The 11,797-nt window shown below is 43.7% G+C and overlaps 1 long non-coding RNA gene and 1 pseudogene across 1 annotated transcript; both read left to right on the top strand.

Moving 5' to 3' along the window:
* The first annotated feature begins 3,705 nt into the window (after positions 1-3,705).
* Positions 3,706-4,219, top strand: LOC144323012 (small ribosomal subunit protein eS10 pseudogene; annotated as a pseudogene).
* Positions 4,220-10,046: 5,827 nt separating this feature from the next.
* Positions 10,047-11,566, top strand: LOC144323013 (uncharacterized). Its single transcript, XR_013388571.1, has 3 exons — positions 10,047-10,188; positions 10,656-10,768; positions 11,302-11,566. It is a non-coding gene; the product is annotated as an uncharacterized LOC144323013 (long non-coding RNA).
* Positions 11,567-11,797: the final 231 nt, after the last annotated feature.

Genomic DNA, 11,797 nt, shown 5'->3' on the forward strand with positions numbered 1-11,797 from the left:
AATTAAAAAAAAAGATGCCAGTCTAGTGTCTCCAGAACCCTAGCTTTCAGTGCTGTGCCATACTGCCTCCTTATAAGTCAAAGGGGTAAGAGACACAGGTTAGTCTCGCCAAGGAGGAGAGGGATTTCAGGTCCTTGTCTGCAACTTCTCAGGAGAGGGTGGTTTTTTCCAAATAAAGGAATGGGACTGCAAGCCAAGATGAGGTCATGACACCCATAGCAATGGCCACATAGCCCACTTTGCTTTAACTTTTTTCTGGGACTCAGGGAGTCTTTCCCTTATAGACCAAAGAAAGTCCGTGCAGGGGCCTTCTGTCAAAATATGTTTACTTATATATTTAATCTTCTCTAATCTGATTTGTTTCTGTGGCTTTTTGTTTTCCTAATCAGTTTGCTATTCTTTTAAAGATATTCAAGATAACTAATAAATCTTCCAATATGGTTTTATTTACTTTTTTTAGTAGATTCACTATTTTGATGGTCAATGCCTGGAGAGAAAGGACTGGAAGGTTGCCATTCGTCTGGGAGGGCTTTCGTCAAATCATGTCTAGGTGTTTAGTGCGTGTCTCCCGCACACCAGAGGCCGGCAATGCAGCAAATGAGAAGAAAGTCTGTTGCCTGCCTGTGTCCTTGGAGACTGGACAGAAAAACACAGAAGTATGAAAACCTAACAGTAGAAACCTCCACAGATGCAGCCATCAAGGCACACCCAACAAAGCCCATGGACTTTGGAGCCACCCAGACCTGGGTTTGAATCCCTGCTCTGCACCTCTCTCTACCTCTGTAGATGTAATCATAATGATAGCTACAGCAACAATTTTATTAAATGTCTGCTATATACCAGGCACAATGCTGAGCCCTGTATGCATGTAGCTGCATGAATCTGAAACCTACAGTATGTTCTTCATTTTAGAGATGAGGCCATAAAGCACGGACAAGTTAAGCAACATGCCCCCCATTAGCCAGCTAAATCGTGGAGGGGGTAAGATTTCTACTGAACCCTCTAACCTAAACTCTGGGCTTCCATTTCCTCATTTACAAAATGAGTTTAATCATATCCACTTCACAAGGTCGTATGGAGGAATGCGTGAGATAATGCCCTTACTACACTTGCTTAAAGGCAGTCACTTGGGACACATTAGCTTGCCTGTGGAAGCAACTCCTAGGCTAGAGGCGTGCCAGCAGGCTTCCTGGAGGAGGTGTGGCCTGGGAAGGGTAGATTATGCTCAGAGACTGTTTTGAGTTCAACGTCATCAGCGCGCTACCTCCAGTTTGCTCTGTAGGCAGGCTGTGGGCTCCACGCAGAAATGAGAGAGCTCGCCTGATTTAGTGAACAGTGATTCATTCTCTTTCTCCTCCAGGTAAATATGCCTGGTGAACCTGGGATTCCAGTCTCTTGGTGCACACGGCTCGGTGCTGGGCACACACCAGCATGCTCAGTCCCTCTGCTTTGCAGAGGAGCAGGAGCACAAATGTGACCTCATAATATGCCACTTTGGCATGTGGATTCTTTTGAGCTGAAGGGCCATCAAGACCCAGCAGATCCAAGAACAACTTTTCTCTAAAAGAATTTACATAGGGAGCCTAGCACAGAGAGAGAGAGAGAGCTATTACCAGGCATAACTTTTTATCTGAAATGACCTATCTGAATGGCAGGGCAAACATCTAATTACCAAACATCTGCTCTTCTTATTGTTCTATGAATCACCCGCCCCCACTTGGAAGCCCCAGGCCCCTATCCCATTCCTTAGCTCAGAATGGCATATTGGCCACAATTGTCAGACTTGTCCTTGGGTGTCATATTTTTTACAGGGCTCCAGTACGTACGTAATTAAATTTGTTTCTCTCCTCTTAAACTGTCTTATGTCAATTTAATTATTAGAGCAACCGGAGAACCGGAAGGGCAGAAGGGAAATGTTTCCCTGTCTACACAAACCGCTGCGTTAGGAGGCAACAGGGCCCATCTTGAGAAGCCATAAGCTCTTTTCCGTTTGAATTGACAGAGAAATATTTATCCAGGGTTGCAAAAATCCTCCAGGAGGGCATTACATTCAAAAAGAGAGAGAGAGAGAAGAGGAAAAAAAAAAGAAAGAAAGAAATTTCTTACTGTATTGGAGAAGCAGTGCTCCCCTTTTGACATTTCATAAGGCATAAATTTAATAGCAACAGAAACCCCAGAGACATGCTGTTAGCTAAACTGCAGGTGAAGGCATATTGCTGAGAAACTCGGGGAGTGCCCTGTCCTTGCCTTTGTTATCCTGAGCACACTTGTCTACAGTGTCTCTGGGGTAGTCTTTCTCCAAGGTTAACCCACCAGGGACTCAAGCTTCCAGTTTCACTTCTTACAAATGCGTATTTTAATCCATGCCCCTGGCTCCCTTGCAGAACCCATCCTGATAGGCAACACTCCAGGATCTGAATTTAAGAAATCTGGCAGAGCTGTCTGGACCCTTGCAAAAGTCTGTTCCTATTGTTTCTGGCAGCTCCCCCTTGCTCTTTGGTGAGGGGGGCAGTGACGGCCACTGCCATTCAGGTGGTGACATTAGGACCAAGGGGAGGTTTTGAACCAGAGTCCACCATTCCCTTGGTGCTACCAGTACCTCATGGTGGGTTTCAAGGGGTCATCTGCTGTACCAGCTTTAAAAAACAATTAAAAAAAAAACAAAAAACGATTGGGTAGGGTTTGGAATCTGACCCTCTGTGAGATGAATTTAGGGATCTCCTCAGTTATATAGAAGGCGCGGACTTGCTATGTGACTTGAACTTTAGTGTACAAGTGATTTACCTGCTTGGGGGTTTTTGTTTTGTTTTGTATAAAAGTTGAACTTGATTTCTCATACTAACGTCTGTTTAATTTTTGATACAAAAGACAGCTTGTTTTTTGGACACTGTAGATTCCTAGCCACCACTCCGGGAAAGTCGGATTCAATAGGGAGGGACCCTTGACTTGAATTTCACAAGCCTTAGGTGTGATTTTTTTTTTTTAATATTTTACTTTTAAGCAATCTCTACACCCAATATGGGCTCAAACTTACAACCCCAAGGTCAAGAGTCGCATACAATGTTTACAGCAGCAGTGCCCACAATAGCCAAACTATGGAAAGAGCCCAGATGTCCATCGACAGATGAGTGGTTAAAGAAGATGTGGTATATATATATATTATATATATATATATAATATATATATATACATAAATGGAATATTACTCAGCCATCATAAAAATGAAATCTTACCATTTGCAAAGACGTGGATGGAAGTTGAGGGTAGTTATGCTAAACAAAATAAGTCAGTCAGAGAAAGATAAATACCATAGAAGTTCACTCATATGTGGAATTTAAGAAACAAATCAGATGAACATGGGGGAAAGGAAGGACAAATGCAATAAGGTGAAATCAGAGAAGGAGACAAACCATAAAGGACTCTTAACTATAGGGAACCAACTGACGGTCATTGGAAGTGGGGGGATGGGGTCATGGGGTGATGGGCATTAAAGAGGGCACATGATGGGATGAGCACTGGGTGTTCTATGCAACTGATGAATTGCTAAACTACCTCTGAAACGAATAATACACTACATGTTAATTGATTGATTTTAAATTGAGAAAAATGGAAAAAAAAAAAAAAGAGTCACATACTCCACCAACTGAGCCAGCCAAATTCCCCAAAACTTAGATGTGATTTTGATGCAAATGGCTCTGGAGTCACCGAGATGTTGATGCTCAAGAAGAACCAAATCGCCATTTATGAACTCCTTTTCAAGGAGGGGGTGATAGTGGCCAAGAAGGACATCCACATGCCCAAACACCCTGAATTGGCCGACAAGAATGTGCCCAACCTTCACATCATGTAGACCATGCAGTTTCTCAAATTCCGACGCTACGTAAAGAACAGTTCACCTGGAGACATTTCTTCTGGTACCTTACCAACGAGAGTGTCCAGTATCTCGGTGATTACCTCCACCTACCCCCCAAGAATGTGCCTGCCACTCTGCACCGCAGCAGACCTGGGACTGGCAGGCCACTGCCCAAAGGTCTGGAGAGAGAGCGACCTGCAAGACTCACAGGAGGGGAAGCTAACAGAGACACCTACAGATGAAGCGCTGTGCCCCCTGGGGCCGACAAGAAAGCTGAGGCCAGGACAGGGTCAGCAACCAAGTTCCAGTTTGGAGGTGGATTTGGTGGTGGACGTGGTCAGCCACCTCAGTAAAGTTGGAGATTGTTTTGTGCTGAATAAATCTGTAGCCAGAAAAAAAAAAAAATGGCTCTGGAAGCTGGCATTAAATGTAAAGAGAAAGGACTCTGCAGTCTCTGGGTTAGATTCAAATTCCAACTAGGTCATTTACTTGCTGTGTGACTTCAGCCATGTGACTTAACCTTTCTGGGCTTTGGTTTCCTCATCTATTAAAAAATAAAAAACAACAAAAAAAAAACCCCTCTGTCTCAAGATGTCTGTCACCATTTAGAATCCTAAACTACCAAATCTTTGGGTGGAAAAGGAAAAGGGACAAGACCCAGCATTTGATGGAGCCCCAGTGGTATGCCAGGTGTGTGATTACACCTCCTCTAGGACTCCTTCAGCTAAGCTTTTCTCCATCCCAAGTCAAAGAGCCTATGATAATCTGTTTGGGCTTCTGAAACGTGCCTACAGGGTAGTGGTTTCTGACTCATATTCTGACACAAAATGTGCATGGTGGATTAATTTTGTTCAACACACCTTGGTGGTTTTGTAAAAGGAAAATCTGTGCAACTGAGTTCATTCATTCTACTGTGTTCCAGACACTGTGGGAGACGCTGGGGACCTCATGGTGGGCTGCCTTTGTGGAGGCTGGGCACACTGGCACCACGATGCCTGACCCTGTGAACCAATTCAAAAGCAGCGGGACTGTCCCATTCAGCCCAGGTTAGGTGAGGCTGAAGGGAAACCGTGAGAGACTGCTCTGGGAGCTGAGCCGAGCCGCATCCCAGCTTGGCTGCTCGAAAATGAAAGGCCAGCTGAATTCAAAACACCTGCCCACAATAAATAGCAAAATAATAATAATGTGGTATTTAAATGCTGGCATCCAGACTTCTTATCTGCTGTGCAGGCTTGTCGGGAGAAGGCTAAAACAATGGAGGGACCACAGGCACCCCCTTAAACAGAAATACTGAGATACAAGCAAGTAGGTTTTCTCAGATTGTGGTCCCTGGGCCACCGGCCACACAACCAGCTCAGGGAGCTTGTGTTGAATTCATAGTCCGGTCCCCTTTCCCAATGCACTGACTCAGAACTCCAAGAGGAAGGGCTTGTGAGCTGCATCCTTTACAAGACCTGTAAGCCTGCCCCCTCCTCCCACAGTGAGCCTACAGCCAATCTGAGAATCATTATGATCTTGTTGCATTTAATGTAAACAACTTTCATAGTAGACGTGTCTCTCTCCTTTCTGATCTTAATGATAATAAAACCAATAATTGGTAATGTGTACTGTGCACTCTCTATCTGCCAAGGAGTGGTATGGATCAGGCATTTTACATATGACCCATTTATATGCCCAAAAACTGTCTTGGTTCTATTGTCATCCCCATTTTACAGGTGGGGAGACTGAGGCATGCAGTTTGGTGACTTGCCCAAGGTCTTACTTATTAGGAATACAGCCAAGATTCAAACCCAGACCCACGGATCACGCAAGAAAGGATCTCACTTCTTGCAAACACAAAACAAAATAAAAGCAAGATGCTGAGGGCAGTGGTTTTTGGGTGATGAGAATACAGAGAGGACACTGCCCTTTGCCAGGGCGGGGCGGGCCAGTGTGTCGCAATTAGATATTTCAGTCCTCTGGAATCAAATCAGCTCGTCACTGGCATCATGTTCTCTCCAGCACACATAGCACCGCTGGCTCGCTTTCTCAGTGTTGAATCCAAACACCACAGTTTTAGAAACTGCCCTCTTTCCAAGCACCTTATTAATCCTCAAAACATTTGTGAGCTTCAAAAAATTATGCTAGCAGCATGTTACATGTGCGACAGGCCACGGCTTGCACTCCCCATTTTCCAGACCAGGAAAACTGGGCCGGCAAGCCAAGTTCCTGGGCCAGCAGCACAGTTGGAGGGTCTTATCCCCTCCCTAAAACCCACCACCTCTTTGGGACTGTGTTCTCACAAAAGGGAAACGAAAACATGGAAACTACAAAGACATCTCCCCTGTCCCCCTTCCGCATGAGTTTGAACGATGCAGTCTGGAAAGTGTCTACAAATATGACTTAGGTTCAAGGCCCAGAATCCTAGATGAGAGCTAGTGACACCAGGGACAGGTCAGTGTTTTTATCCAATGAGATCTTTGAAAATAACAAGAATGACTCCGATCTGGGCTGGTTGCAAAGGGTTTTTGGTGCTCTCAGGGGCTGTCAAATGCCAGGCAAGCCGGGTTTTGCAGAACAGGCTCCTAAGAAACAACCAGCCAATTAAAAATGCCTATTTCTAGGCCCTTAGCTAGACCTGGAGCATCAGAATTTCCCAAGTTGGATCAGGAAATCTTTATTTTTAACACACACCTCCACTGCTCCTGATGCCCGGGCAGGTTTAGAAGGCCTTGAGTCCTTGTCATTATGAATCTATTTATATCCTAAAATGGCAAAGCTGGCAGGGACTTGAGATGCTGTAGTCCAACCCCTCATTTTACAGATAAGGGAACGAAGTCTGGGAGGGAAGTGGCCCGTCCAAGTTCCAAGACCCAGGCTGAGTTAACTGCGGCCCATTTAACTTTGAGTTCTGGAAGCAGATCTAATTTCAGGATCAAATTGGCACCACAAAAATACACTTGAATATTAACTTTTTTTAATGGCTAAAAACCTGAGCCAGGTTTCTCATTTAGATTCTTCTATCCAGTAAAGTAGGTAATTTAAGTCATAAGAATAGGTATCCTCACGCCCCATAAAACTCAATAAAGTGATTTCCATCTTAAATGGGGCGGGAGGAGGGGGCCCGTGGAGGATATATCCTGTGAACCTTTCTATTTTTTGCATTGGTCTTCAAGTCCTGAGCAGTATTCACCCAGAAATCAGATCTCTAGCTCCTTACGCAGCTTCCAGGAACTAGCGCTGGCCGTCCTCTGCTGGCCCACTCAATGGGATGGACACCTGTGGCTGGTGTGAGGCTTCAAACACTGAGTGATCAGATGACCTCCTGAGCCAGGCCTGGAAAGCCACTCACCTGCAACAAACAAAATGCAAATACATTGTGTTTGCTTTCTTCCTGTGGCAGGTTTGCAAACAGAGGTTGTACATCTGGTGTGGGGCCTGGGGGAAACACCTGCCCCTAGCCCAGGGAACAGAGTGACTGACAGGAGAGTCAACATGCCATCCTAGGTAGCGTAAGAGCCAACCAGGAGGGCAGCTGCTGCTGTTACTGCCTCAAGTCCCTACCAAGTCCCCTCTCAGATTTCTCCCAACTGTCTTTGCTGGAGCTGTGCAGTCCAGGCCTTATGTACCTTGCTACTGGCGAGCTGGGTTCTTTCCTGGACACCTGCCTCCTTAAGCCCACCTGAGCCTGCTGGGAGCCTTGAGCCCAGCACGGTGCCTGCAACCTGGTGAACACTCACAAAAATCTTTGCAGGACTTTTGAACTAGACCTACCCTGTCTCATATCTACATGCTTCTTGGGCTGCTTCCAACTGAATAGCTGATGCCAAAGTGAATTCAATTGGATTTTTATCCGACAAGCTTTGAGTACCTGTTGTTTGCCGAAGTGGTATTAAGATCAGTGAAATGGAGGCCCTCCGCGCCAAGAGGGTGTAACTGAGAAGAAAATGCGCACATGCGTTCACATCCTCCTTGCACAAGGCAGCCTATGATGAATGCAACTCAGAGAAGTGCAAAGAGGCAGACAGCACAGTGGGAAGACTCCTGCTTGACTTTCTCCTCTTTATAAGTATTTTTTAACAGCTTTATTGAGATATCACTGACATGAAAACTTGTATATATTTAAGATGTGCAACCTGATGTTTTCATATTCATATACATTGCAAAATGATCACCACCATCCAGCTAACTCACAGATTTATCACCATCACGCAGTCACCCTTTGTGTCTGTTGAGATTTAAGATCTATCCTTGGCAAACTATACATTAGATCTCCAGACCTCCTTTATCTTGCACAACTGAAGTTTTGTGCCTTTTGACCAATATTGTTCCACTTCCCCTCCACCCAGACCACCTCTCTCCTCCCAGTCGGCAACCCCCATCCTACTCTCTGTTTCTGGAGTTTGACTATTTTGGATTGCACACGTAAGTGAGATCATGCAGTACTTCTCTTGCTGTGTTTTCCTTGGTTTCCTTTGCAGAATGCCTTTGAGGTCCAAACATGTTGCAAGGGGCAGGATTTCTCTCTTCATTTGTGCTAAGTGATATTTCATATATATATATATATATATAATAACTTCTAAATCAAAGGCTCATAGGGGGCATCTAATTGAGGGAGACTGAGGCCTACGTCTGAGTCCTGGCTGCAAAGGAGACTGAAATTGGGGGTCTAAACTCTTCCTTAGAAAGGCAGGACCTAAAATAATTGGAATTTCCTCAATGCAGAAAGGCCATTCAAAAGACGGTAGGAAGCCATGAGTCTGACAGATATACACCACAAGGGGCATAGCTGAGATCTGAAATGTGAACCTATCACCTATTGAGTGTAGGGGATATATTAGATCAGGGTTCCTCAACCTTGGCACTGTTGACATTTCGGGCTTCCTGAGTCTTAGTTGTGGAGGACTCATGTATGCCTTGTAGGATGTTTAGCAGCATCCCTGATGTACCCACAAAATGCTACTAGAAACCTCTCCCCCAATTGTAAAAACCAGAGCTGTCCTCAAACTCTGCCACATACTCCCTATAGGGCGAAGTTGCCCTGAAAACCACTGGATTGGAGACCAGCTGAGTTTGAAGGCTCTTTTGGTAACTGAGAGAGAAAAAAAAGGAGATATATATATATATATATATATATATATATATATATATATATATCCCATCTTCTCTATCCGTTCATCTGCTCGAGGACACTTCAGTTGTTTGCACATCTCGGTAATTGTGAATAATGAGGCAACAAACTTGGGGTGCAAACAACCTCCTAACCCACTGCAGGCTGTTTATTGCCTTTTGCTAGCTCTCCAGATAGTAAACTCAGCAAGGGTAGGGATCTTGGTTTCTGCTCACGGATCTTGCCAAGTGCCTAAAACGGTAGCCAGCATGTAGTAGATGATTTACAAATATTTCTGAATGATTTTGATTCAGATGGGGTCTGGATTCCAATCCTTTTTCTGCCAAGTATCAGCCACATGACCTAAGACAATGCTTTTTTTTTTTTAACTTTAGCTTCCTTATCAATGAATCTGGAATAATGGCAGTTGTGAGGATCAGAGTTTATAAAGCAAGTGGTTTTCAACCAATGGCATTAATGTTACTGTGATTATCATATTATCTTAGTGATAAATTTTTGAAAGGCACGGTATCTTGGAAGAGAAGATTTATTATAACTGGCACACTAATTCTACCTTTTAACTATCTATTAGGTGACTATCAGCCAGAAGTCACAGAAAACCAACTCATACTGGCTGAATTTATTTTTTTCCTCATGTAACAAGAAGTCTGGAAGTGGATTCATATCAGGGCTGGCGTCTCTATAGTTCTCATGATGGGGACAAAGGATAGCCCATAGGAGAAATCAGCCTTGCCCACTGTTTCCTCAAATAAATTTTTATTGAAATATAATTACATTCACTTGTTTATATATTACCTGTGGCTGTTTCTGCACCACAAGGGCAGAGTTGAGCAGTTGTAACAGAGACAATACGGCCTGAAAAACCTAAAATATTTGCTATTTGGCCTTTATAGAAAAAGTTTTCTGAAGCCTGCTCTTGACCATTTTTTAATGTGTTCCAGGTAGCATATTTGCTTTCAAGACAAGGGAGGGAAAGGTGGCATAAGCCAAGCTTGTCCCTTTAGAGAAGAGCAACAGTTTTCCCAGATGGCCCTGTCTAACTTCCTTTTTCACTTCGTTGGTCAGAACGGGGTCACATGATCATCTTTGGCCAAACAGGAACCTGGGAAAGTAGGAGATGGCTGGTTACAACTGCCTAGACCTGAGCTGTCCAATAATGGAGCCACTTGCTGTGCGTGTAGCTGTTGAGATCTTGAAATGTGACTGGACCCAATAGAGATGTGCTGTAAGTGTAAAACATGCATCAGATTTCAAAGACTTGATGCAAAAAATAAACTAGCTCATTAATAATTTTTTATTGATTACATGCTAAAATGCTAATATTTTGGACATGTCAAGTTAAAATATACATCAAAATAAGTTCTACAAAAATTGAAATATGCTAAAAAATATACTATCAAAATAAATTTTACAAAAGTTACAATATACTACGAAAATGAATTTCTTTCTGCTTTTTAAAATGTGGTTACTAGAAGAATCTTAAATTATATAAGTGCCCTCACAGTTGTGGCCCTCATTCTGTTTCCCTTGGATGGCGCTGTGCTAGGCTAATTGTGATTCATTGCCTGAGACTGGGAAAATTGCTACCTTAACTACAGGGGCACTCTGTCAGCAAGCAGAAAGGGGGAGGAGTGGGGAGGCAGACATTGTTACTAACAGGGTTTGCCATATTTATTTATTGAACAAAAAAAGAAAAGAAATGAGTACCCAAACCATGCCAAGCACTATGAGAGATGATTGGAATAGGACAGAGCAACACAGACATGATCCTGCCATCGTGGAACTTAAAAATCTTCCCGGAAAAGGTAATACTAGACCTCGGTCGCAGAATGGATTGGACTTGGGTAGACAGTGGCAGGCAGTGTTGGCTGGGATGAGTGGGAGGGCATTCCAGAGTGAGTAAAGATGATTGAGGAGGGTGGGGATAGGGATCTGGATGAGGAGGAAGGTTTTTACCCCAACCTATTGCCTTCCTCTTCCTGCTGCACCCTAATCCAGGCAAAATCACCTTGTTTTCATTTCCCAGACATAGCATGCACATTCCCACCCCTGAAACTGAGATGTCCTTCCTCATTTTCCTCTCCTCTGTGTTGGCTCAGTGAAATACCTTATTCTTTGAGGTTCAACATGTGCATTCCCCCTCTACGAAAACTTCCTTGATCCCCAGTCCCAGAAATTAAGCTCTACTTTCTTTGTGCTCTAATAAAAATAATAGACTTAGAGTAACAGTCATAAATATCTGTTGAACACTTACTATGTATCTGGCATCATGGTTTTAATTAGATTATTTGAGTGTCATGACCACCTTATTAGGTAAAAATATTATCCCATTTTACAGATGGGACCACACAGATCAAACCCATGTTGTTCAAGGATCAAATTTGTAGAGGAAGTAATAATAAAATGAATGAGAAGACATTTCCCAGAGTTAAAGAAAGCAAGACTTCAGACTCAAGGGGCAGAAGAACACTGAGCAATTTGAAGGAAAAGACAGTCTGCTGATGTTACGAATTTGGGTACCTAGCGCACGAGGTGCTCAGAGGTAACTAGGTCCCCCACTCTTTTCCCATTGTACTACGTGTATCACTATATGAAGGCTGTCTCCTTGCTCTCTTGCCTTCAATGGAACTTCTCCACTATCTGAAATGCAATAAAAGCATCAGTTCAGAATTCATCCTTGATTCTGGGCCAATATTTGTGGTGTATGGAATTGGATGTGCCCATTTCAGAAGATGCCTATGGTATAATTAGAGTTTATTAGCCTCCGTAGTGTGTGTTCATCAGAAGTTCATCCCATTTGACACAGTTTGGGCCTGTGACAGGCAGCAGCTTTT

This window comes from Canis aureus, chromosome 11, assembly GCF_053574225.1.
Source record: "Canis aureus isolate CA01 chromosome 11, VMU_Caureus_v.1.0, whole genome shotgun sequence".
Taxonomy (NCBI): domain Eukaryota; kingdom Metazoa; phylum Chordata; class Mammalia; order Carnivora; family Canidae; genus Canis; species Canis aureus.